Genomic DNA, 26601 nt, shown 5'->3' on the forward strand with positions numbered 1-26601 from the left:
GATCGTGCTATATTCTGAGGGGAATGCCCATTAATACCTGGGAGGCACTAGTTTTAGCAGACACCCTGAAGTCATCAATAATCCCTAGCACCTGCCATTCAATCCCCTGTAGACAAAACATAGAGGAAAACATCAAACATGTACAGGATCAGGAGGAATCACACAGCAAGTTGCGAGTACATGATTGATGATCCCTCTAAATGGAATAGATGCTGTAAATTGGGATTGAGGATGGGGTGGGGTTTAGTATTGTTCTTGCTCTAGGTTAAAAATTCGATGCGATTAAGAGAGATGATTTTCCAAATGTCAGAAAAATCAGAAAGGTGACCTGACTGCTATATGATCCAGCTAATCTGCTGATCTGCATGCTTCCAGTGAATTTATTGCACACTAATTCCATCTTCGATGTGTAAGGCATCGAGTGACATTTTTATTTCCCAAAGCAATAGAAATGTCTATAAAAGATAAACCAATTTGAAGGAACAGCACCTCATATTTCGCTTGGGTAGCTTACAACCCAGCAGTATGAATATTGATTTCTCTAACTTCAAGTAACCCTTGTATTCCCTCTCTCTCCTTCCCTGCCCCACCTTAGTTCTCTGACGAGTTTCACTGTCCTCCTGATCCCACATCTAAGAATGAACCATTCTACATTTCCTTGATCATCGTCTGCTTTGATATGTCGTTTTCACACCTTACCCTTCCATATCTCTAGTCTCCCTCTCCCCTGACTCTCAGTCTGAAGAAGGGTCTTGACCCGAAACGTCACCCATTCCATCTCTGCAGAGATGCTGCCTGTCCCGCTGAGTTATTCCAACATTTTGTGTCTATCTTCGGTGTAAACCAGCATCTGCAGTTCCTTCCTACACAAACCAATCTGATGACCGTTTCAAGATCATTAAAGAATTTAATAGGCTGAATGGAGAGAAACTAATGCTTCTGATCAGAGACCAGAACAAAAGGCCACAACTATACAATTACCCATCTGAAGAAGGGTTTTCGGCCCGAAACATTGCCTATTTCCTTCACTCCATAGATGCTGCTGCACCCGCTGAGTTTCTCCAGCATTTTTGTGTACCATACAATTACAGGTTGACTGGCCATGGCCAATATTAAAAGGGGTTTCTCTTCAAAAAAAAGAGTTGTGGGAACCTAGAATGACCCCCTTAAAATTCTGTTAAAGCGAAATTATATTAAAATATCAAAATTGAAATTTGTGTATAGACTGGGAACGAATGTGGGCAAATGGATTTGAGGCACAGAGTCCATTAATAGTGTAAGTTACTGCAATTTATAAAAATACAGCATTTGATTTCAAACCCCTTATCTTGAGCAACTGCTTCCAATTATCATTTGAAGTTTATGTTTTGGCTTGGATTTTTGCAGACATAAATCAGCACATGTAGCACAATAAAATTATTCTGCCTGTTGACCTTCCTTATTATCAGAGGAAAGTCATTCATGGCCAGCGGTTAGGTAAACCATAAACAGTTTGTTGTGATAAAGGAATAGGCTAGCAATTAACTTGCTATGTCACTATGCTCTACATTCAACAATTTATTGGGCCTGTGTTGGCAGGCTCTACTCTGCAATCAACCTATCTCTGATAACAATAGAGACATTAAAGCCAAAGACAATAGAGTCAAGCACGCCTGAAGCAAGATGCAAAATGCTGATGCATCAAAAGCGCGTAGGAAAATTACCAACATTTTGTCTCTTGCATACTTGCTTGTCATTCACATTCATCAAAGCCCCTTAGCAAACAAAAATACATTCTCCTCAACCACATTGAGATCAGTTTATTAATGTTAATATATGTTCTGGCAAAAATGCGTTTATAATTTTGTGCGTCACTCCATGTTAGCAACCAGACTATTTGCCTCTAATAGTGAAATTTGAATGAGTGCAAATTAAACTAAATTGGAAACATGATTCCTGCTGCAGAGAGTCGGCCAGGAACATTTAAACTCGGATCCATTCAACCACATGGGCAGGGGGATTATCTATCTGTTCTTATAAAAATGGAGCCAAATTAAAAACAAGACAATTCTGGAAACGGTCAGCATTTTGTGCAGCACCTGTGCAGAAACAGAGCTAATGCTTCAGGTTATCAAAACTAGCAAAGAATCAAAACGTTGGTTTTAAGTTGCTTGGATGAACAGGACAAAATGAATAACTCTGGCAGGACAAGATTAGATTGCTATGGGGACTATGCTATTATGGATGGATAATGAGAGCACTAAGCCAGAAATGACATCAAGAAACTTAAAAGTTGTGAGGGGAGGTGGAGCGAGATCACTACGGAATATACATTTGCAAATTACAGAGCTGTAATGTGTGCAAAGCAGGCCAGACCATGATGTGTGGCCTGTTGAATATTTCTAGCATCTTCTGTTTTTATTTCAGATTTCATCTTTAATTTAAAAAAAAATACTGGCAGAATTAATTTCTGAGATAAATTTCCCTTGCTAGGTTTAGACGATGCTTTCTTTTCTTCCTGGCTCCCCCATTGAAATAAAAGCATTCCTATCTTTCTCCAGAATTTCCGGGACTGATACATTTCTATCATGGATTTTACAGCCGGAATGGCAGGTGGTGGTATTCCTATGCTGTTGCTGCCCTGTCCTGCTAGCTGGTAGAGGTCATACGTTTGGAAGCTGCTTGTCTTAGGAGTTTTAGTGAGTTGTTGTTGTTGTACATGTTGTGGACAGTACAAACTGCTGTTGCATCAGCAAAAGGGTGAATGAATGGTTGTAGATCAGTGATTCCCAACCTGGGGCTTATGGCAAATTTCAGGGGGGGCCCACAGAAAGAATATTGTGATTTAGGGGGCCACAGGTTCAATGAAGGGGGCCACAGAGCTACCACCCAGTTGCCTCCTAAATTTCAGTTCTAATAAATTTAAATCTATGTAGTTGAAATATTTTTGAAGTTTGTGGAATAGAATAAAAGAGAATATATGTGCAATTAATAGACACTGATATTTTTATGGAAGGTATTATAATATTGAAGTACTTTTTTCCGCTAATAATGTCAGGGGGGGCCACAGAATTAAAATTAAAAGATTCAAGGGGGCCATGAGCTAAAAAAGATTGGGAACCACTGTTGTAGATGATGTGCCCATCAAGGGGACTGCTTTGTCCTGTATGGTGTCAAATTTCTTAAAATGGTGTTGAAGCTGCGCTCATCAGGCAAGTGGAGAGAATTCCAGACTCCTGAAAGCTGTAGAGGGTTGACAGGCTTAGGGGAATTAGCGGTGAGTTACTCATCATAGCACTCTGACCTCCTGTTCATGTAGCAATGTTGTATATATGGCTACTCCAGTTCAGTTTCTTGTCAATGATAACCCCCAGGTTATTGATCCTGGGGAATTCAGTAAGGATAGTGCCATTGAATGTCAGTAGGTGATAACTGGATTTTCTCTTGTTGGATATCATCATTTTCTGGCATTTGTGTGGAACATATGTTACTTGCCACCTATCAACACACGCCAGGGTATAGACCAGGTCTTGTTACATTTGGATGTGGACTGTTTCATTATCTGAGAAGTTGCATATGATACTGAATATTGTGGTATCATCAGCGAACATTCCTAATTTTACTCTTGATTTTTTTTTAAAAGATGAGGCAGCTGAAGATGGTTGGGCCTAAGAAACTAATCTGATGAACTCCTACAGGGATGTCCTGTGGCTGGGATGACTGATGCTCATTTACCCGCTGGAGCAGTGGTAGAGTTGCTGCCGCGGGTTCGATTCTGACTACAGGTGCTGCTGTACAGAGGTTGTACGTTCTCCCCGTGACCCACGTGGGTTTTTCTCCGGGATCTCCGGTTTCCTCCTACACTCCTAAGACGTACGGGTTTGTAGGTTAACTGGTGTAATTGTAAATTGTCGCTTGAGTGTGTCAGGTAGTGTTAATCGCTGGTCGGTGTGGCGTAGATGGGCCGAAGGGCCTGTTTGCACGCTTTATCTCTAAAAACTAAAACTAAACTAGCACATCCATTGTCCTTTGTGCTCAGTATGATTCTAACCAGCAGAGGGGTTTCCCCCTGTTTCCCATTCTCCATTTGAACCGGGGCTCCTTGATGCTGTACGATCAAATGTGATCTCAATATCAAGGGCAGTCACTCTGACTTCACCTCTGATTATCATTCCCAGTATCTTTGTAAATAGAATGTTTTATTCAAGAGATTCCAGTATTGTTGTCAAGATATTAATTAAAATTGAATCAAAATCAAACTGGCAAATTAACAAAAGAGGAAGGGGAATGAGAGGGAGAGAGGGGGGGGCAATGAGGGTTGGAGAGAGAAAAAAGAGGGAGAAGGTATAAGGTGTGAGAAAGGAAGTAATAAGGAGACGAAGAAAAAGGAAGGAGAGAGAAATGTGCACTTTATTTTAAAGAGTGAAACAAACGATGATCGGAGACTGTTAAAAAAATGCAAACAATGGAGAACACAATACAACAGCTTGAAGGAACCAACATGATAGAAAAACAGAGCAAGGTTGAAATTATTGCATCTGATCAAAAATGGAAGTACTGGAGTTTCCTTCAGATATTCATACTGCAAAAATAATGGAGATATAGCAGATTGTGTGTGTGAAACCATTGGATCAGTTGAATTCCTATTGCTGCAGGCTGTGGTGACAGGTCTGGTTTTAAGTTGTATAGGAAGAGATTCATCGTTAAAGTGCAGTTGTATGGATGGCAACATGCTCCATTCATGTTAAAGGCCCGTTTGCAAGGTATGTTCAGAATATTAAGTATTGGCTGTAGAGGGAGAGTGTGTTGTAGAGCAGAGGGGTCTAGGAGGGCAGGTACAGAGTTCCTTGAAAAGTACCATCACAGGTAGGTCGAGAGGATGGTCAAGATGGCTTTTGGTATATTGGCCTTCATCAGTCAGGGTTGTTATGTTACAGTTGTACAATACATTGCATTTGGAGTATTCTGCTCAGTTTTGGTCACCCTGCTAATGAAAGGATGTTGTTAAGATGGAAAGACTGCAGAGAAGATTTGGGAGGATGTTGCCAGGACATGTGAGCCTGAGCTCCAGTTTCATGCAGTTTGGGTTCTTATACTAGACTGAAATGGGTGACGGTGAACTGAATCAATTTTTTATACACTTAAAATCTTGTGCTGCAAAAAGCACAGGTCCGCTGGTGGGGTGTCTTCCATATTGAATTGTGCGTGTTTAGGGGGAAAAAACATGAAGCCTCGCAAATTTCTTTCAGTGGAGGGGTAAATCATCAGAGGAGTCTCAAAAGAATGGGGCTCTCCGAATAGCATATGCTTGTAGCATCTTCACCAATGGGCCTGATTGTGTTTTTTTTTGCCATGATGTATACGGTTCATGTCGCAGTTTTCTTTTATTTTAATAAGATTATAGTTGTAAGCTCAGCTCAGCATTCTTGGAGGCAGACTAGATAATATTTTAATTGGCTTTGTAAAAGACACATGGATATGCAGGGAGTGGAGGCATATGGAACACGTGCAGGCAGAGAGGATTAGTTTAGTGGGCTGAAGGGTCTAATCCTGTGCTCTACTGTTCTTTGTTATTCATTCATGTCTGTCAACTATGACATTTCATCTTCTAATGAATCAGGAATTTAGTTATCTCCATCTTAAAAATATTTATTGGCTTTGAAGATTTACAAGAATTTGAAATTCCCTGAAAGAAAGAAAGTATCTTATTGAGAAACATCCTCAATACATCCATCTTGGGAGATCTTATATGTCTCTCAGGATCTTAGATATATATATATATATATATATATATATAGGTGTGGAGATATATATATAGATATATGAGTAGAGAGATAGTATATATATATATATATATATATATATATATATATATATATATATATAGTATATATATATATATTTCAATTTTCCCTTTTTCACTCTTCCAAGTTTCAGATGATATAAATGTAGCCTCTCCAACTTTTCTTCATTTGTCATCAAACCTTTTCCAGGTATCAGTGTAGTGAATCTTCTCAGAAAAGCTTGCAACACACCCTGCCTTAAACAAAAATATTAATAATTTCACAGTATTTCAAATGTGTTCTCGTCAATGCTCTCATAACAGGAGCACCATTTCCCTCTTTTCACCCTCAATTTCTGAGCAATAAATGGTTGAATTCTATTAGCTTTCCTAGTTGTAGTACAACTTAATTAAATTGGTGTGTTTGTAGTGCTGGACTGGTGCATCTCCTGGATGTTTTTTTAATTAACGTTCTAACACATTTTTATTTCACTTCTTTTAATATTCCAGCAAACCCGACAAGTTAAAAGAGAAGACACACAAAAATTGCAGATGCTGCAATCTGGAGCAAAAAGCATATTGCCAGAAGAGCTTAGTAGGTCAAAGAGTTTCTATTGAGGCATAGGGGTTGACACAATGCACCCAGACTGAGATTGTAGACTGTAGAGGGAAGATAGCAAGTACACGGATGTGTGGGGGAGGGGGGAGGCACAGGCTGGTAGCTGATAATTGGACAAAGTCACCCATTCCTTCTCTCCAGAGATGCTGCCTGTCCCGCTGAGTTACTCCAGCATTTTCTGTCTGTCTGCGGTTTAAACCAGCATCTGCAGTTCCTTCCGACATAGCTGATAACTGGAACCAGATTGAGGATGGCGCGGGGTGGGGTAATGATAGGCAAATGGAGCCAGGAGAGGGAGTGTTGAGATGGAGACAATGTAGAATATGTATCCAGGGATAGGAAAGTTGCATTAAAAAAGAAACCCTGGATGGGTTGGAGGGTGATGGGCAGATGGAACCAAGTTGGGAGAGTGATGAATCTGGTTAACGAGGAGAGAAGGGATGGAAACGGTGAACAAAGGAAGAGTGGCACAAGGTGGACTGGTGGGAATGGGCAAGGAACACAGGGGGAATGGGTTATCGGAAACTGGAAACTCAATGTTCATACTATTGGGATGTAGGCTATCCAAGTGAAATAAAAGGTGCTGATAAAAGATCGCCAGAGGTGGAGCTCCATCCGGCGCGGCCTTGTTGGCTTCGGAAGCCGCGGCCTCCAATACGGAAGTGGCCGTTCCAGGTGTCCCAGGCCGCTGTGAGGATTCTCCCGACGCCGGAGCACCATCACCCGGCGAGAACGGCCTGGAACATCGGGCCTCCGTAGAGGCGACTGCGGAGGCCTCAATAGGCCCGACTATGGGTGAACTGGGGATGGGGACTGGACATTGTGCCTTCCCCCACAGTGGGAACCATTGTGGGGGGATGTTTTTATGTTTATTGTTAAATCTCTTTAATGTTATGTCTAATCTTTATCTGTGTTCTGCATGGCTAGACAAATTTCACTACACCATTTGGTGTATGTGTCAATAAATGTCCTTTGTCCTTTGTCGCAGTGGAAAAGGCCGAGGACATACAGGTCGGTGTGGGAATGGGAAGGGTAGTCGAAATGACATGCAATTGGAAGCTGAAGATGGACAAGTCAAACAGAATGAGATAAGTTTCAAGGGAGAAAATAAAAAACCTAAAACGAATGCAAAATTAAAATATAAGCAGAAAACACTGTAAAATCTCAGTAGGTCAGAAGGGTTTCAAAATCTGAAGCAACTATGTCTCTTTCCACACATGCTGCCTGACCTGCTGAGTTTTTCCAGCATTTCAAGTTACAAGTGAACATGGGAACCTAGGCACGAGTGTGTGAAAATGGGGCCCTGACCACTAGACGTGGAGCACAGGAATCTGAGCCCCATTGAATGGAGGGGGGGCATGGGAAGCTGGGATAGACACAAAGTGCTGGAGTAACTCAGTTGGTCAGGCAGCATCTCTGGAGAAAAAGGATGGGTGATGTTTCGGGTAGGGATCCTCTTTCCTCCGAGAGCTGGCGCCTGGCCACACCTCGGTCGAGATCAACTGGACATTCGACCATGGCTGGGGCCACGAAGAAGGCTCCCGACCTGAGATCTAGAGATACTGCCTGACCTGCTGAGTTGCTCCAGCACTTTGTGTCTATCTTCGGTGTATACCAGCCCCTGCAGTTCCTTTCTACACAGGAAGCTGTGGCCAGGGAGCGTGGCAAACATCAACCAGGGGAACAATTGCTGAACCATCAAGATTTCCAAATGGTCAGATGGTTGTTTATTTAGATTCAAGATTCAAGATTCAATTGAATTGTCACATGTACCAATTAAGGTACAGTGAAATTCGAGTTACCATACAGACATACTAAGTAAAAAGCAAAAATACACACAGCACATAATATAAAGTTTAACATAAACATCCGCTACAGTGGAATCAACATTCCTCACTGTGATGGAAGGCAATAAAATTCAGTCATCTTCCTCCTTTGTTCACCTGTGGTCGGGGCCTTTGAACGGGGCCATTGCCGACGGCCCGATGTTCAAGCCCTCTCGTCGGGATGATCGAAACTCCGGCGTCTGGATGGATCGGAACACTCCGCAGCATGGAGCTCCCGAGTCGGCCGTTTCTTACCGGAGACCGCGGGCTTCACGGAGTTAAAGTCCACAGGCCCCGTGGTCAGAGCTCCAACACTGGCGATCCTCCGCAAAAGGTCCCAGGCTCCGCGATGGTAAGTGGGAAGCTTGAAGCTCCAGGAAAGGCTGCACCATTCAACGTTGTAGGCTGCAAAGGAGGGGGGGATGGAGATGCGACATGGTGAAAAATCGCATCTCCGTCGAGGTAAGTGACTGAAAAAGATTTCCCCCGATCAGGCACGGAAATCGCTATCAAAACATGGGGGGGGACACAATTTCTTGGCGGCCGCACGCGCATGCGCACACACACGTAAGCACGCGCATGCGCATACACGCGAGGCTTCGGCCATGGGCCCTGTGGACGGTAACATCGGAAGCTGACCTGGTTGGTGACCGATTGCGAACTCCAGCAACAGCAGCTTCACCGCACCGAATCGTGGGACTTGAATCGTCCCGTTCGCGTGGGCTTACTTCAGCCGGTGGGGGCTTCAACACCGGAAGCCTCGATCGCCTCGATGCAGCAGTTTGATTTTAAGCCACGCCAGGCGCTGAAAGGCCCCGCGAACGGGCCGATTCAGCCCTTAGAAAGCGTCTGATTAAGTCCAGATTACAAAACATGGGGAGGATTGTCCCCCACCTCTCAAAGCATGGGGTCCCAGGATTTCCGCCCATGTGCCCGATCCCGCCCCCTCCCCGCAGCCCCCACATAAAACATAGCAAGAGACATTCAAGTAGTGTATTGTACACATGTTTTGCAGATCATGTTCTAGGGCACCCAGATCTCTCTGCATCTCGAAGCTCTGCAATCTTAACAGTTAGAAAGTACGTTTCTTAATCTATTATAAAATAAAAACTATTTCATCTCTGTATCAATGTTATTTGTCAAAACTGAAAATTTAAAATTGGATACAGTAGATTTTATTTTTCTGGTTTTGAGCAAGCTGACTGTTCCATGTGCAATTGATCATCAATAGTTTTCGTTTACCATCTGATGGTTACTATCTTGCGTTGTTTTTGGAAAATACTGCAAACTATTTTCTCTCTGTGTAACATTTCTCGCTTGTAACATTTATTTCAAAGTTGCCTTGTTTTCACATTATTTTAATTGTTGCTATTTTGAATCAGCTTTTTTTCTTGTTTTGTGTTTATGTTCCCTCAGTTTAGTTTATTTTATTCTCCTGTGTTACATTTTCTTTTCATTTTCTTTCTCAATATTTCCAGGATTTCCTAATTTGTTACATACTTGCAACACAGTTTATAGACCAATAGTGGCACAAACCCATGCTAACATAATCTCTGCAGAGATGCAGATTTACTTCTTTTCACATGTTTAAAAGCTTGCCGATTCAGTAAATCTGGAAATTAGAAGGCTAAAAAAATAGAGATAACTTATTTCAACAATTACAGTGTTTTTATTGGTTTAAAGTAGGTCAGAGACTAAGTTATAAGGATAAGAAGTTTAGCTTCCAATAACACTAGATATGTGAGAGATTATACCATTCTGTAGTTACTATCACAGATCAGTTGTGTAAGAAGGAGCTGCAGATGCTAGTTTAAACCGAAGATAGACACAAAAAGCTGGAGTAACTCAGCGGGTCAGGCAGCATCTCTGGAGAGAAGGAATGGATGAATTTTCGGGTTGAGACCGTTCTTCAGACCAGTCTATCTTCTGTTGTCTTGATTATGGGTTCAACAAATTGAGAGTAAAATATAATTGATAATGGAATCAAAACTAATAGGGGGACAAACTTTTTGGATTTTGGCCAAAAGTAAATGTTTTATGATTATTTACTGATGGCTTCATCTTTGTCTTTGAATCACAAAAAGTCAGCAGGCAGATGCAGCAAGGTTAGTTTAGTTTAGTTTAGAGATACAGCATGGAAACAGGCCTTTCGGCCCACCAAATCCCTACCGACCAGCGATCCCCGCACATTAACACAATCCTACACACACTAGGGACAATTTACACTTATACTAAGCCATACCTGTACGTCTTTGAGTGTGGGAGGAAACCGAAGATCTCAGAGAAAACCCATGCAGTTCACGGGGAGAACGTACAAATTCCATACGGACAGCACCCATAGTCGGGACCGAACCTGGGACTCCAAGCTCTGCAAGCTCTGTAAGGCAACAACTCTTCCGCTGGACCACCGTGCCACCCTCAAGTATTGAAGAGGACAAATGGCATATATGCATGTATTGCAAAGGGGTTGCCATTTGGAATTAGGGAACTTTTGTTACAATTGTGCAGGGAGTTGGTAAGGTAGGCAGGTGGGGCCATTGTGGATGGGGCCAATGTGGATGGGGCAAGTTCAGCTTGGGCAAATAGGGGCGGTGGGCCTGTTTCCACTGTATGACTCTATATTAGGACTCCTGACAAAAATGAAATTGTTTTTTTTAAAGTTTCAGCTTGGCTTCCTTCAGGAAGAAGTGCAAAAATCTGACCTGTGAGTTGGCTGGAGGAGTGGGCTCCTCTGAACACAATTCACAACACTTTGCTTTGCATCAGCCCTTAAAAGCATGTGTTCCCCCTGGGCAGCAATGAGCAAAAAACACATGACGTGGCTGGTGCAGGGTGAGGATGAGGCAGAGAGGGGAGGAAGGAGAGAATTAAATGATCTTTTCAAGGCAGCATTAAAGCATTGATGCAGGAATGGAGGACAAGTGTACAAATGGGTAGATGCACCAGACCTGCTTGGGGCACCATTAGAAGAGCTTAGTCAGAGCTGGCTGCTGGTGGCTCCTCCACGGGCACCAATCCTTCCACCGTGGAACAGTGGCATAGAACATTTTGATATGTGAGGGTGGGCCACACTCATGTGGAAATGCTGCTCTTTTACACAGACACACTTACCAAATACACACACAGGCTGATATAAACTCACACATGCACAAGCTGTCACCCCATCCACAGTCCATGTAAACACAGTTCATTCCTTCACCAGCGTCTTTGACATTTTATCCTCTCCACCTCTACACAGATATCAGCCTCCAAAGGCTTAGACAGTGAGGAATAGGAGAGGGGGCACATGCACAGTACCACCCCAGGCTGGATATAACCATCCTCCTCCTAAGAGTCAGTAGAACCACAGAGGCCCACACTTCTTTATCAGAAGCAACCAGCCAAGTATGTTCATTAACAAAGCTTCACTGCAATCACTACAGCTTAGATTTTCACTTCAGCAGACACCTTCATTACTATCTGTGCTGCAGCATTCCCCATAAAGGTGCAAACTTGCAGGTTTGTGTAAGGCTCCACAAAGGAAGTTAATGAACAAGATCAGAGCACATGAAATCGCATGTAATATATTTGTGTGCATTGAGAGTTTATTAACAAATAGAAAGCTGAATAAGAAGTTAGATTTATCTCTTAGGGCTAAGGCAATCAAGGGATATGGGGGAAAAGCCAGAACAGGGTACTGATTTTGGACGATCAGCCATGATCATATTGAATGGCGGTGCTGCTTTGAAGGGCCGAATGGCCTACTCCTGCACCTATTTTCTATGTTTCTATGAATAAACAAAAGATAGACACAAAAAGTTGGAGTAACTCAGCGGGACAGGCAGCATCTCTGGAGAGAAGGAAGGGTGACGTTTCGAGAGACCCTTTTCAGACTTTTCTGAGCTAAACAAGCTCTTCTTAGGTTAGCAGGATGTCACCTAAGGGTTACCTCAGGATCAAAGCCGGGCATTCACAACCTATGCCAAGATTTAGCTGAAGGCAACGTCGCATTCTCAAGTTGGTTGGTGAAGCAAAACTAAGTGGGAATGTGAGTAGTGAGCAGGACACAAAGAGGCTTGAAGAAGATTTAGACGAGCTGATTGAAGAGAATACAACCATGACATTTGGAGTACAAAGTGAAGGATGTAACATTATATTGTTTTTGTACAAAGGTACCTTTGTGTTCTTGTACACAAGCCAATGAAAGCTAACATGCAGGTGTAGCAGGGAATTAAAAAGCTAAATGGTATGTTGACCTTTATTGCAGGATTGTTTGAACACAAGAGTGAAAACGGTCGACTACATTTTTTAGGGCCTTTGTGAGACACACCTGGAATATTATACATAACTTTAGCAGAGGACTAGACTAAGTGGGACCCGTGGGTCCCATGTTCACACGGGAGGGCTGGTCCCCCAACGCAATATTCCACCTCCGAATGGAGGTGGAATGTGGGCCGAATGGATTCTTGGGCTGGCTGCTCAGTCACTCAGGCTTGGTGGGTTGGCAGCTCAGTCACTCAGGCCTGGTAGGGTGGCAGCTCAGTCACTCAGGCCTGGTAGGGTGGCAGCTCATTCACTCAGGGCTGCTGGGCTGGCAGTTCACTCACACTATTCCTTGAAATACCATTTCAAGAGGAGTGCAGGCCACCAAATCCAAATGCAATTTCATACCATTTCAAGCAGAGTGCAGGCCACCAAATTCAAATGCAATTTCATACCATTTCAAACAGAGTGCAGGCCACCAAATTCAAATGCAATTTCATACCATTTCAAGCAGGGTGCAAGGCCACCAAATTCAAATGCAATTTCATACCATTTCAAACAGAGTGCAGGCCACCAAATGCAAATGCAATTTCATACCATTTCAAGCAGAGTGCAGGCCACCAAATTTAAATGCAATTTCATACCATTTCAAGCAGAGTGCAGGCCAAAGGTTTTGTGGAGGTTCTGCGTTAGGATCAGGCACGCAGTGAGTTAGTGAGAGGGCTGTCAGATCAGATCAGATCAGCCCAGGTTGCCGAGTGGCCGAAGGGCAGATTTTAATGGCTCGTTATTAAACTATTTTGTCTGTGCGGCATCGCCAACTCTCTCTCTCCCAGATCCCCCACCCCAACTGTCAACAAAGTCCGACTGAGAAAATGCTCCCACTCATATTACGAGTTGGCTCCGCATTTGCCCGCTCGCTGGGGCAGGCAGCGCCTCCTTCAAAGAGAGCGAGACGAGGTCCCGTCAGCTGGGGAGCTGCGACCCACCCCTGAGTGAAACCTCTAGTTTGGCTGCGGTTCAAGTAGCTACAAATTCTCATAATTATCACTGCCCGGTCACCCGGACCCGGCTCCCAACTGTGTGCCCTGACAGGTAGGATCAACCCCAGAGGTTAAAGCAACAGCATCTTTATTTAATCCAACCCACCTCGAAAGTTTAATCAGCCTGTTCAAATCCAATCTGAACTTTCCAACCTACCCCCATGCAGCACATTCTCCTTGTTTCCTTCAATCCAGGAAGGTTGTTTAGATTGGAATGTAAGTACGGTCTCAAATTGGTTGACCACACAACTTGTAATTCATGTAAATCAATATCACATTTGAATGGCTGTGAGTCAGGCTAATGCCAGGGGTTTGGTAATTGACAAGTTCGTTCCAGGCATTCTTGCGTTTTCAAGGCTGGTGCTGTATTGAGTCAATAATTTAAATAGATACAATTGTGGATGTGTGCAGCCTGCAGTAAGCTGTGGCCCACCGCTGACATATTTGGATAAAGTTATTTATAAATCTCATTAAAATGAATACGCAGGTCCGTACACACACAGTAGCTCAGCTGGCGAGAATGTTTATCCCCAATGACCCATGACCTGGGCATGCGCAGTTGTAATACCGAACTCGCTTACTTAGAGCCCTTTTCACTCAAAAGGTGGCTAATTTTTGAAAATCTCTTCCTAGTGTCTGCAGAGACTCAGTCAGTGACTGCATCGAGTGCTGCGATTGAAAGATTTCTGGATGTCAGAGCGATTAAAGGATAGAAGAGAAGGATGCCACTGGAAAAAGCCGTTGAGGTCAGCCTTGATTTTATTGAATAGTTTGGGGACCAAATACTCCTATTTCTCAGGTGTTACACCAACGATGAGGGAGGGACCTGCAGTCTGACACCAGACAGAGGCACTCGGATGCAGGTTCTAGCTGGACCTGAAGATTTCTTTTTCCAAATTCCATCACAGATGAACAGCATCACTGAGATATTTTGTAACAATGCTGTGAATGTACAAAGAGACAGTAAATGTATTGTTCGGCCTGCCTGATCAAATGCACAAAATGATAAGGAGCAGACGAGAGTCCATTCCATGCCCTCACAAGTGATTGTACAGTGCCTGGAGAACACAATTCCCACTCTGGAGGTGATGACAAGTGTTCGGCAACAATCCGGTCACATAACATGTAATGGTTGGGGTGACAACTGGGTGGAAGAACTCAGACAGAAGCCACACAATGTCTTGCTTCCTCTCTGCAGCGTGAACCAGTTTAGTGATCAGGGTTCTACCACAGGGAGCAACCCGAGGCTCTAATGGAGGGCAACTGCCATCAGGAAGTAGCTTGATGTTCTCATTGAGCAGTAAGATGCCATTCATGAGCAGATTGCTGCTCTCAATAGACGCATGGCTGCTGTACAGCGGGCGCAACAACAGGCTGCTCACTTGTATGAACAGAGGTGCCAATCCTAAACAGTCCTGTACAAATTCTCTGCCACAGAAGGTAGTTGAGGCCAGTTCATTGGCTATTTTTAAGAGGGAGTTAGATGTGGCCCTTGTGGCTAAAGGGATCAGGGGGTATGGAGAGAAGGCAGGTACAGGAAACTGAGTTGGATGATCAGCCATGATCATATTGAATGGCGGTGCAGGCTTGAAGGGCCGAATGGCCTACTCCTGCACCTATTTTCTATGTTTCTAAATCTTAGAATCATGCAGCATGGAAACAGGCCGTTCTGTCCCACCTGACCATGTTCACCATGATATCCCATCTACACTGGTCCCACTTGCCCATGTTTGGCCCATATCCTTTTAACCTTTCCTATCCATGTACCTTTCTCTTCGAAAGCAGAGACATCCCTCCTCCAATTCACTTCATGTCTTCATGTCTTCACTTCAAGCAAAGAGCAGAATCTATGGATTTTATTTTATCGGGATGCATCACAACTTGGTTTGGGAACTGCTCCATCCAAGGCCGCAAGAATTTGCAGAGAATAGTGGACACAGCCCAGACCATCACACAAACGAACCTCCCTTCCATTGACTCCATCTACACTTCACACTGCCTCGGCAAGGCCACCAGCACAATAAATGACCAGTCTCACACCCGGTCTCTCCTTCTTCTCCCCTCTCACATCAGGCAAGAGGTACAGAAGTGTGAAAGTGCCCACCTCCAGATTAAGGGACAGTTTCTTCCCAGCTGTCATCATGCAACTGAACCATCCTATCAACAACGAGAAAGCAGTCCTGAGTTGCTATCGACCTCATTGAACATCCTCTCACTATCTTTAATCAGACTTTAATCAGTGCTGGTAGAAATGAGTGTTGCATGACTCACGAGTACGTTGCTTGTGAACCTGATGCTGGTGAAAGGTGAGGTGCGCCACATGGATGGAAATCATAAGTAACTAGTCCACATTCACAATTGGAACAATTTTACCCAAACGTGAACTATGGGTAACATATGGATAATATTGAAACAGATTGCACGGGCTGAAGAAATGTGCATTATGTGATCCAATTTCTCCACTGCAGAAGACAAGATTGCAGGTGGCGCAGTGGTAGAGTTGCTGCCTTATAGCGCCAGAGACCCAGAGTTTTGTCCCCTTGTTTTAGAAAGGATACATTTGATTGGAGACAGTCCAGAAGAGATTCACTGGGCTAATACATGGGTTGAGAGGGCTATCCCATTGTAATTAAAATTTTAGACTTATCTTCTTTGGGGTTTAAGTGAATAGGAGGTGATTATATTGAAACATATAGGATCATAAATAGCCATGACAATGGAAATTAAAAAGTCACTGGTCTTGGGAGATTATCAAATGAGGAGACATAGTAACAAGACAGGGAAATGCCATTTAAAACTGAGATACATAGTAATTTCATCTCAGAGAGTGGTGAATCTGTGGAATTTTCTACCTTGGAGCATTGTGAAGGCTAAATCACTGGAGGTATTGGGAAAGGAGGTAGATGAATTTTCAAAAGACCCATAATTTAGGATGTCATATGGAAAGTTGGGATTACTGGCACATCAAGCAAGATTATTTGAATGGCAAGGCAGGCTAAAGAGGCCAGGTGGCCCGCTCCTGCTTCTATTTTCTTAGTGAGCTCAATATAACCGTTGCAGCTCCTAAAAGTTACAACACTCCGTAGTACCTAAATACCAAGTTATTCATTTACCCTAAAACTTGATAATAAAATGTAACGTACAGCTCCTTAACACATAGTAAATTAATCAAGCTGAAATCCAAGTATAAACTCTGGGTTATTACCCTATAAAACTATTTACATTTGAAGATAATCTTGGATTTGTTTTAGTAATACTCTTGAGAAAAGTGGGAAAGAAATACAGTTATCATGCAACCTAATTTAAAATAAGATTGTAATAACTCAAAAATTCTAATCTTGGGGAACTTTGAATGTGGCATTTAATTCATGAAAAGCCTAAAAATTAAATATCAATGTAATTTGTAAATAATACTTACATCTCATGTGGTCTTTCCGCAAGTGAAAAGGTTTTAACCCTCAGATTAAGTCATGGGGTTCTGTGCTTATTGTTAATAAATTTGTTCAATTTTCTATAGGGATCTATACTTTTAACCTCCCTTCACAAATATTTAGTCAAAATATTGAGATACTTAATATCTGTACAGCAAATATAGATGTGCAGTAAGGAATTGCAGATGCTGGTTTAAACCAAAGATTGACACAAAAAGCTGGAGTAACTCAGCAGGTCAGGCAGCATCTCTGGAGAGAAGGAATGGATGACGTTTCGGGTCGAGACCCTTCAGCAAATATAGATTATGCATTAAATTATGTTGATTTTGTAGCTATTATTTGTATGATTGAATGTTGTTATATCAATACAATTTATTAGGCTGGACTGGAGGATGGGTATTCACAGTTTGGTCTTTAACACAATTGTTTCTGAAACAATACAGCATTATCCATGAGCAGATTATGCTCTTAATCTTAGAATCATTGATATCTACAGCAAATAAGGAGGGCTCTCCAGATCTTTGTGGTCTAAAAATGGACTTAGGGTTAATCCCACTTCCCAAGTTTTGACCTTGCAGGTTTTGGCTCCTCATCCCACTACTTACGTATTAATTGTGGACTGGAGGATGGGGATTCACAGTTTGGACTTCCTCATCCCACTGCTTATTAATTATGATGCGAGTTATTGCCTCCACCCCTCTTTCAGGTAGCGAGTTTCATACACAGCACTAATATGAGGAAAGTTCTCTAGAAAGCTTTTGACGGGGTTAATGCACAGAAATCTTGAAACTTTAAAACAAATTACATTTTACATGGAGGTAAATGACTTGCATTTCATAGTGCCTCTTATATTCTTTTCATCCCAAAATATGTCACTGTTACTGATGGTAGGGGGTGGGGGGGGCAGATGCTAAATTGCTTCTCATAATCCAGAAGTTTGGACTAACAGCTCAGAGATCAGAATTCAAATCTTTACCTGGCTGTTGTGGAATATAGATTCAGTTAGTAATTTGAAGCACCAACTACAGTCACTGAGGCTGACATCAGATGATCCTTCATGAGGGGGAACCTTGGAAAATATTGGGTCCTGATGGTGTAGTTGGCCGGGTTCTTAAAGCTTTGCAGACTAACTGACTGGAGTTTGTGCGGACATGTTCAACCTCTCATTACTATGGTCTTTTTCACCTGCTTTAAAAGAGCATCAATTATACCGCTGCTCAAGACGAGTGATATGACTACCAACCCGTGGCACTAACGTCGGCGGTGATGAAGGTTAGTTATGACGCGTGTCAACTCCTACTGTAATAACAACCTGGACCCATTACAATTTGCCCACGGCCACAATAGGTCAACAGGGGATACAATCTTGCTGGCTCTCCATTCTGCACTGGACCACGTGGCCAATAAGAACACATATGTCAGGCTGTTGTCATTGACTATAGCTCAGCATTCAACACCATCATCCCCTCCAAACGTATTATCAAACTCACAGGACTGGGTCTCTGCTCATCCCTTAGTAACTGAATCCTCGACTTCCTCATTGACAGACCACCAAGAGAACAAATTGGGAACAGTATTTCCTTTCCGATAACTAACAACACAGGAGTACCTCTAGACCGTGTGCTCAGTCTCGTATTTTATACCCGTGACTTTGTAGCCGGACGTAGTTCCAACGCCATCTTTAAATCTGCCTTCTCTGCCGCTGTTGTTGGTCAAATAACGGGTGATGTTGAGTCAGTGTATAGGAGGGAGATCTAAAATCGGATTGAATGGTGCCTGAACAGCCCAACAATCTTGCTCTCAATGTCAGCAAGACCAAGGTGATGATTGTTGACCGAAGAATGGGAAAACCAATGATCCACAAACCTGGCTTCATCGATGAGACAATGGTGGAGAGGCTGCAAGTTCCTGGGTGGGTTTATTTCAGAAGATCTCTCTTGGGCACAGCACATTAATGCAATCACAAAGACAGCTCATCAGATTGCGGAGATTTGGTACGTCGACAAATACTCTATTGAACTTCTACTCGTGTACAGTAGAGACAATACTGACTGGCTGCCTCACAGCCTGGTTCAGTAACTCAAACGCCCAGGAGCGAAGGAGAGTACAGAGACTGTTGACACTGCCTGGTCCATCAAAAGTACTTTCCTCACCACCGTAAAAGGGATCTATTGGACTCGCTGCCTTAAAAAAGGCACCAATATCATCAATGATAGACCACTCTGGCCAGGGCCTCACACCACTCCCCCAATCAGGAAGAACGTACAAGAGCCTTAAAACCGTATCTACCAGGTTGACGAATAGCTTCTTCCCAGCAACCAACAGGCTCTTGAACACTACACAACACTAACCTCTGTTAGCCACTAAATTAATTAAAAAAATATCAGAAATTATCTGTTTATATTGCGTTTATGGGCTTGTTAAGTTGCAAGTATGAATTCTACTGTTCCGTTGTAGGTACATATGACAATAAAACTATCCTGACTCTTGACTCTGCTGCCAACATAATTCAGTGGGGCACAATTTCCAGAAATGGAAGAGAAAGAAGGAAGTGAAGAAAGCGCCTGATAGCGGAATGACATTTTAAACCAACACTGCTGCTTATTAATATCCAGGGATCAGCAGGTCAGCCTGCCCGGGAAGTCAAATCCTCAATATTAGAAGGAACAGCAGCTGCAGAGGTCGGGGGTCATTGAGAACAGAGTTCATGCAGGGTCGGGCAAAGTTGTGGGGGTGGGGGTTTTTAGTGCAATTGAAATCTTAATAGATTGGCAGCAACAATTATCAGGGGAGTCAAATTGCAGGGACTGGCAGGAGCAGCAGGATTCAAGAAGTACGCTGGTATCTACATCCAATAACAAAAGTTTGTTGCTGCAGAACAGCTTTAAATTCCCTATTCCTAATGCCGTTGAATTTGTAATAGCCAACTACTGAGTAACAAACCCAAGCCTTTTCAAACCCAAGCCTTTTCAAACCCAAGTTACTGACCTAATCTCTTCCGAAGTTGCAATAATTTAAATGCTGTGTGAGTTTTTTTTTGAGAACTGCACAATGATGCCATTGTCTAGAAGTGAACTGCAGATAGATCAGATTGCCCTTGGAGTGTTTATCAAAACAAGTTGTTAAATCTAAATCCAAGACAGAGTCTGCTGTGAAGGACATTTTTCCTGATCTCTGTGCTTACAGCAGACAGAGAAATGATAACCAACAGTCCTTGGGAACACTGTGAAATTATAGACTTACCGACAAGGACAACAGTTGTAGTCGGTGGAGCTGGGGAGGGAAGGGGTGAGAGGTTGCAAGGGAAAGGATTTAGACCCTAGACATTTGCTGAGATGTATGCTGAGAGAATGGAGCGGCTGGAGTTTAGAAGGATGAGAGGGAATCTTATTGAAACATATAAGATTGTTAAGGGTTTGGACACACTAGAGGCAGGAAACATGTTCCTGATGTTAGGGGAGTCCAGAACCAGGGGCCACAGTTTAAGAATATGGGGTAAGCCATTTAGAACGGAGGCGAGGAAACACTTCTTCACATAGAGAATTTTGAGTCCGTGGAATTCTCTGCCTCAGAGGGCGGTGGAGGCCGGTTCTCTGGATACTTTCAAGAGAGAGCAAGATAGGCCTCTTAAAGATAGCGGAGTCATACAAGCATAAGGTGCAATAATAAGTTAAAACATAAAGGCTACCAGGACCTGGCAACGGGGGGTATAAAATACATTTTTAATAAAAACACGGTTGGTATATCCTTTTTTGCGGAGTTTTGTGTTACAATAGAGCGACTGATTTTCCTTTCTTCTTTTTTTTTCTTTTCTTTCTAGGGTCTTATTTCTTTTCTTTACTTCCTTCTCTAATTCCTTCCCTAAGGGGTTCTCTTCTCCCAACACTTTCCTGCACCTTCACGATTCTTGCTTACTTTCCGTACTTCTTTTATTTTTATCTTTTTTAAAGCTCAAAAAATGAAGTGGTACAACAGAATGTAATAAGATATATGCGATGTATTAATGTGATTTACTGTACTGCTAATAAAAATAAAATAAAAAAATAAAAAAAAGATAGCGGAGTCAGGGGATATGGGGAGAAGGCAGGAACGGGTACTGATTAGGGATGATCAGCCATGATCACATTGAATGGAGGTGCTGGCTCGAAGGGCCGAATGGCCTACTCCTGCACCTATTGACTGTTGGCTATTGACTCAACAGCCATGAGAAGAGAAGATTCAGTCATGAGAAGAGAAGAAAGCTCATCAGCGACTCTGCTTCCTGAGAAGATTACGGAGAGTCGGCTTGTCAAGGAGGACTCTCTCTAACTTCTACAGGTGCACAGTAGAGAGCATACTGACTGGTTGCATCGTGGCTTGGTTCGGCAATTTGAGCGCCCTGGAGAGGAAAAGACTACAAAAAGTAGTAAACACTGCCCAGTCCACCATCGGCTCTGACCTTCCTTCCATCGAGGGGATTTATCGCAGTCGCTGCCTCAAAAAGGCTGGCAGTATCATCAAAGACCCACAACATCCTGGCCACACACTCATCTCCCTGCTACCTTCAGGTAGAAGGTACAGGAACCAGAAGACTGCAACAACCAGGTTCAGGAATAACTACTTCCCCACAGCCATCAGGCTATTAAACCTGGCTCGGACAAAACTTTGGTTATTAATACCCAATTATCTGTTATTTGCACTTTATCATTTTATTTATGCATGTGTGTATATATTTATATCATAGTATATGGACACATTGATCTGTTTTGTAGTAAATGCCTACTATGTTCTGTGTGCTGAAGCAAAGCAAGAATTTCATTGTCCTATCAGGGACACATGACAATAAACTCACTTGAACTTGAACTTGAGCCTAAGACACTGGCTGCAACAATGATCACTGGAGATGTGACAAGTTACAGGCATTGACTGGAACATGTATTCAGAAGGGAAGCCAGATATCAGGGAATGGCAAAGACAGCAGCTGTGAGTGGATTCAACGCATGGGGGCTACAGCCAATATGGTCACAAGTGGAATGAAGCCCTGAAGATCGCCAGTTACATTTGATGTCAGACAAGGTCAAGGTAGACAATGGAGATAGAAAATAGTCCAGATGCGGGAATCTTGAGCAAAAACATAGTGCTGGCAGAACAACAGTCTGAAGAAGGGTCCTGACATGATACGTCACGTGTCCTTTGCTCAGGATTTCCGATCCTCTCTGGCTACATGCAAGTCAAGAGAGGATTGTCACATGTCCCAGATAGAACAATGAAATTCTTACTTGCAGCAGCACAATAGAATATGTAAACATAGTACTCTGTAAACAATATAACAAATGAGGAAAGTTCAGTGTGTATATATACACACACATACGCACATATATACAGATCATATATATATATATATCTTTAGATAAATACCTGCGCACACATGCGTACACATAAAAGACAAATAAGCAATAATAAGTGCAATAATAACAATAATAGTCTACGTAGATCAGAACATTTGAGGTTGTGGTGTTTAATGGCATCATGGCTGCAGGGAAGAAGCTGTTCCTGAACCTGGACTTAACAGTTTTCAGGCTCCTGAACCTTCTTCACGCTGGCAGGGTGCTAGAGAACGGAAAGATGGCTAATGTTCTTTACAAAAACAAGCAATAGACTGAGCAACCAGGAACCAGTCAACCTAACATGAGTGATGGGCAAGGTATAGGCCAACATTCTGAGGGACAGCATAAATCAGCAGTTAAGGAGGTACAAGTTAGCCAAACGTTGGGCAGTAGGCATGGATTTGTAAAAAATAAAATCATATTTGAAGAACTAGACTTAATTAATTGAGGTTATGAGAAGGAAATGGTAATGAGGGTGGCGCCTTGTTTAAACGGATTTTGGCAAGGCATTTCACCTGGCAACTTGGTCAATAAAGTACCAGGTTGCAGGAAAAATGTACTCTGTGGGAGAATGCAATGGGCAAAGATTGATGTGAGTTTACATGAGTGGATGGTGGCGTGCCAGAGTTCCACACTCAGAATAGGTCTCTTGCTGTTTATGATTTGTATTAATGATCCGAGTTTAAATGTAAGGCCCATGTTTAAAAATCTTAAGATGGCTGGTAGGAGGAAAGGTCTGGGCTGGGGAATTGTTAATGGATTAGCTTGGTGAGTACAACATTATTTTTGTGGTTGTCACTTTTTGTTGTTTTTTTATGTTGTCTTCCGAGTACTATGTTTGCATATCTGTTGTGCTGCTGCAATTAAAATTTTCATTGTTCCATTTCAGGATATATGACAATAAACACCTGTCCCTATACCTCCCCCCTCGACTCCGTCCAAGAACCCCAACAGTCGTTTCAGGTGAGGCAGAGGTTCACTTGCACCTCCTCCAACCTCATCTATTGTACCGCTGTTCCAGGTGCGGACTCCTGTACATTGTCGAGACCAGGATCAAGCTCGACGTTCGTTCCGCTGAATACCTCCACTCAGTCCACCTGAACCTACCTGATCTCCCGGTTGTTCAGCACTTTAACTACCCCCTGACATTCCCACACTGACCTTTCTGTCCTGGGCCTCCTCCATTGTCAGAATGAGACCCAATGCAAATAGGAAGAACAGCACCTTGGGCACTTTACACACCAGCGGTATGAACATTGAGTGTAGGAATGAACTGCGGATGTTGGTTTAAATCGAAGATAGACACAAAATGCTGGAGTAACTCAATGGGACAGGCAGCATCTCTGGAGAGAAGGAAAGGGTGACGTTTCGGGTCGACTCTGAAGAAGGGTCTTGATCCGACATGTGACCCATTCCTTCTCTCCAGGGATGCTGCCTGTCCCGCTGAGTTAATCCAGCATTTTATGTCTATCTTTGGTATGAACATTAACTTCTCTAACTTTAGGTAACCCTTGCTTTCCCTCTCTCTCCATCCCCCCCCCCCTCCCCCTTCCCAGTTCTCCGACCAGTCTTACTGTCTCCGACTACATTTTATCTCTGTTTGCTTTGTTGTTAACTTCTCCCAACAATTATCTACTCTACATTGTCCTTGATCTCCATTCCCTTTATCCTGTCTTCACGCCTTCCACTTCCTTATCTATACACTTCCTTAATTATGTACCTCCCACTCTCCTGACATCAGTCTGAAGAAGGGCCTTGACCTGAAACATCACCCATTCTTTCTCTCTAGAGATGCTGCCTGACCCACTGAGTTACTCTAGCATATTGTGTCTACCTTCGATATTGACAATAGAACACTTGACTCTCTCTTGAATTCAGTTTAGAGATATAATGACAACAATTAAAAAGTATTTGAACAGATACTAGGATGGGATAGGAACAGGGGATACAGAGGGAGTAGATAGGCATCACAGTGGGCGTGGATGAGGTGGGGAACAAGAACTCGTTTCTGTGCCGTTCTGTTATTCAGCCATCAATATGAGAAGTGTGACTGGCGTGGATTTAAAAAAAATCGAGCATATAATCATTCTCTTTTCAGATTCAATATTCCTCCTGTGGGTGTGGTGTAGATCCACAGACCACAATAACAACTCCAGTTTATTCAGACTGCCTAACACGCACGATGGAGGGAATAAATTAGCTGCAAGAGTACATGAAATGATGGAGTGTGGTCAAGGCTGGGAAAGTGTGAAACCTCCTGTTTCAAGGATGCCTTTCTGGATGTGTTGCAGTGCACTGTAAGGGGCCAGCGGAGAATGGACTTCAAAACCAATGATAGGAGACCACCGACGAGACGAGGTTGCCATCAGCCGTTCTCTGGGCCTGGATGTGAGATAGAAAACAGGGCAGGAAACATGACTCCCCTGACTCACAGTCTGAAGATAGATCTCAACCCGAAAAGTCACCATTTCTCCAGAGACGCTGTCTGACCCGCTGAGTTACTCCAGCACTTGTGCCTCTACATCTAAACCAGCTAAACTGTAAACCAGCATCTGCAGTTCCTTTCTACCCAACTAAAGAGGAGAAGTCACTAGAGATTAGTGGACATTAAATTGAACCAAACTGGAGGAGATAGAAGGCAGGGAGCTCGCAGTTGCCCGATTGCTTGTAACATAAAGTCTATCTGCATGTCATATGACAGCCACGTTGGCCAGTATCAGCAATGATGACGTGCTCATTTTCATTCTGACAACTTGCAAGATTACCACACTGCCAGAAATGATTCATGTCTTTTATCTTCCACAGGACTTTCAAGTATGCAGCAGAAGTTGGTAGATGTGGTGGGTGGTGACTCTCCGGTGGAACCGAGTGCTTCTGTGGTTGCCCCATCACCAGAATCACACTGACATTTAGACTTTGATCGGGCCAATAAAGTGACGCGCATTTCACGAGCGAGATAAATGTCATAAATCCTCTGCAAGCTCCATTGAGGGGTGTTACGTTTCAGAGGCCGACAAGGAAGAATTTTATTTGACAAGCTGTTATTTAATTTATCCAATCATATTCCGTTTGCCACGTTCTTGCCCATTCATTTAACCTTCCCATATACCCCCTGAAAGTTATCTGCATCTTCCTCACAACCCACAACTTCATCCAGCTTGGCATCAACAGAAAGTTGTAGGGCACAGACCAGCATGCTTATCATTGGATGGTTTAGATGCGATAAGAAATGTTACCTCACTGCCCCTTGGATTCCAAACTCCACTACTCTTGCAGCAATCATTTTGCTCTCAACTTTCCTCCCCTCTTTGACAATTCCCTGACAATCTCTGTGCTAAACTATGCCCTCTCTCTTCACAGTGTTTAGCAGTGCATTTACATCTCCTTTCAATCTCATTTGTTCCAGAGAAAAGACCAATAGCCAAACCAACCTCTTCTCATAACTAAACTTTTCCTGCTCTGCTAAACTCTAACATCCATTCCGCAGCTTCTCCAGTACTATCATGCCCTTCCTAACTATGTGGTGAGCAGAATTATACACTGCACTTGAAGGTATATGTATTCCTTAGTGGCACTGACCACACTGTCAATAGAAAAATATATAACCAGCCATGATCATATTGAATGGCGGTGCAGGCTCGAAGGGCCGAATGGCCTACTCCTGCACCTATTTTCTATGTTTCTATGTTAATCATCTAAGAACAACTAAAGACATTTTACCATCACAGCTTTGTACAGCCTGCTGCTACCTCTGCTGAAGCTGCTCAGGTCATACCATATTAAAATAGTTTCATTTTTGCATGAGTGTATGCATATAAGTGTCCTTGAATATATCTTATCATTAGCTGCCTCTTGTTCCAGCTTTTCAGCTCAAGACTCCCTTGTCAGGCAAGATAAGAGAACAGCTTTCACTACAGGCAGGAAGACAATTGGAATTTTACTAAGGGGTTTGACAGTGGAAACAAGAGGCATCTTATTAAATTTGCTTTTCCTGGATTCCTGTGGAGGCTTCCGGTTGGAAGATTGCACAGAAATTGAAGATGTACTCCAGAACAAGTCAGGCCAGCCGCTCCAACACAGACTGCTACCTATCAATGTGGAAAATCGCCCATGTACATCTGATCCAAAAAAAGCAGGACTCGCTCAATACACTCAGGCACCACCCCTTCAGTCCGCTCTCAATTATCAGCGACAAGATGGAAGGCATCATCAACAGTGCTATCAAGCATCAATTATCAACAAGCATCCTGTTCAGAACTCAGGTCTGGACATATAGGTTTGATACTAACATGAACCAAAGAATACATTTACCA

Source organism: Leucoraja erinacea, chromosome 8 (genome assembly GCF_028641065.1).
Source record: "Leucoraja erinacea ecotype New England chromosome 8, Leri_hhj_1, whole genome shotgun sequence".
NCBI lineage: Eukaryota > Metazoa > Chordata > Chondrichthyes > Rajiformes > Rajidae > Leucoraja > Leucoraja erinaceus.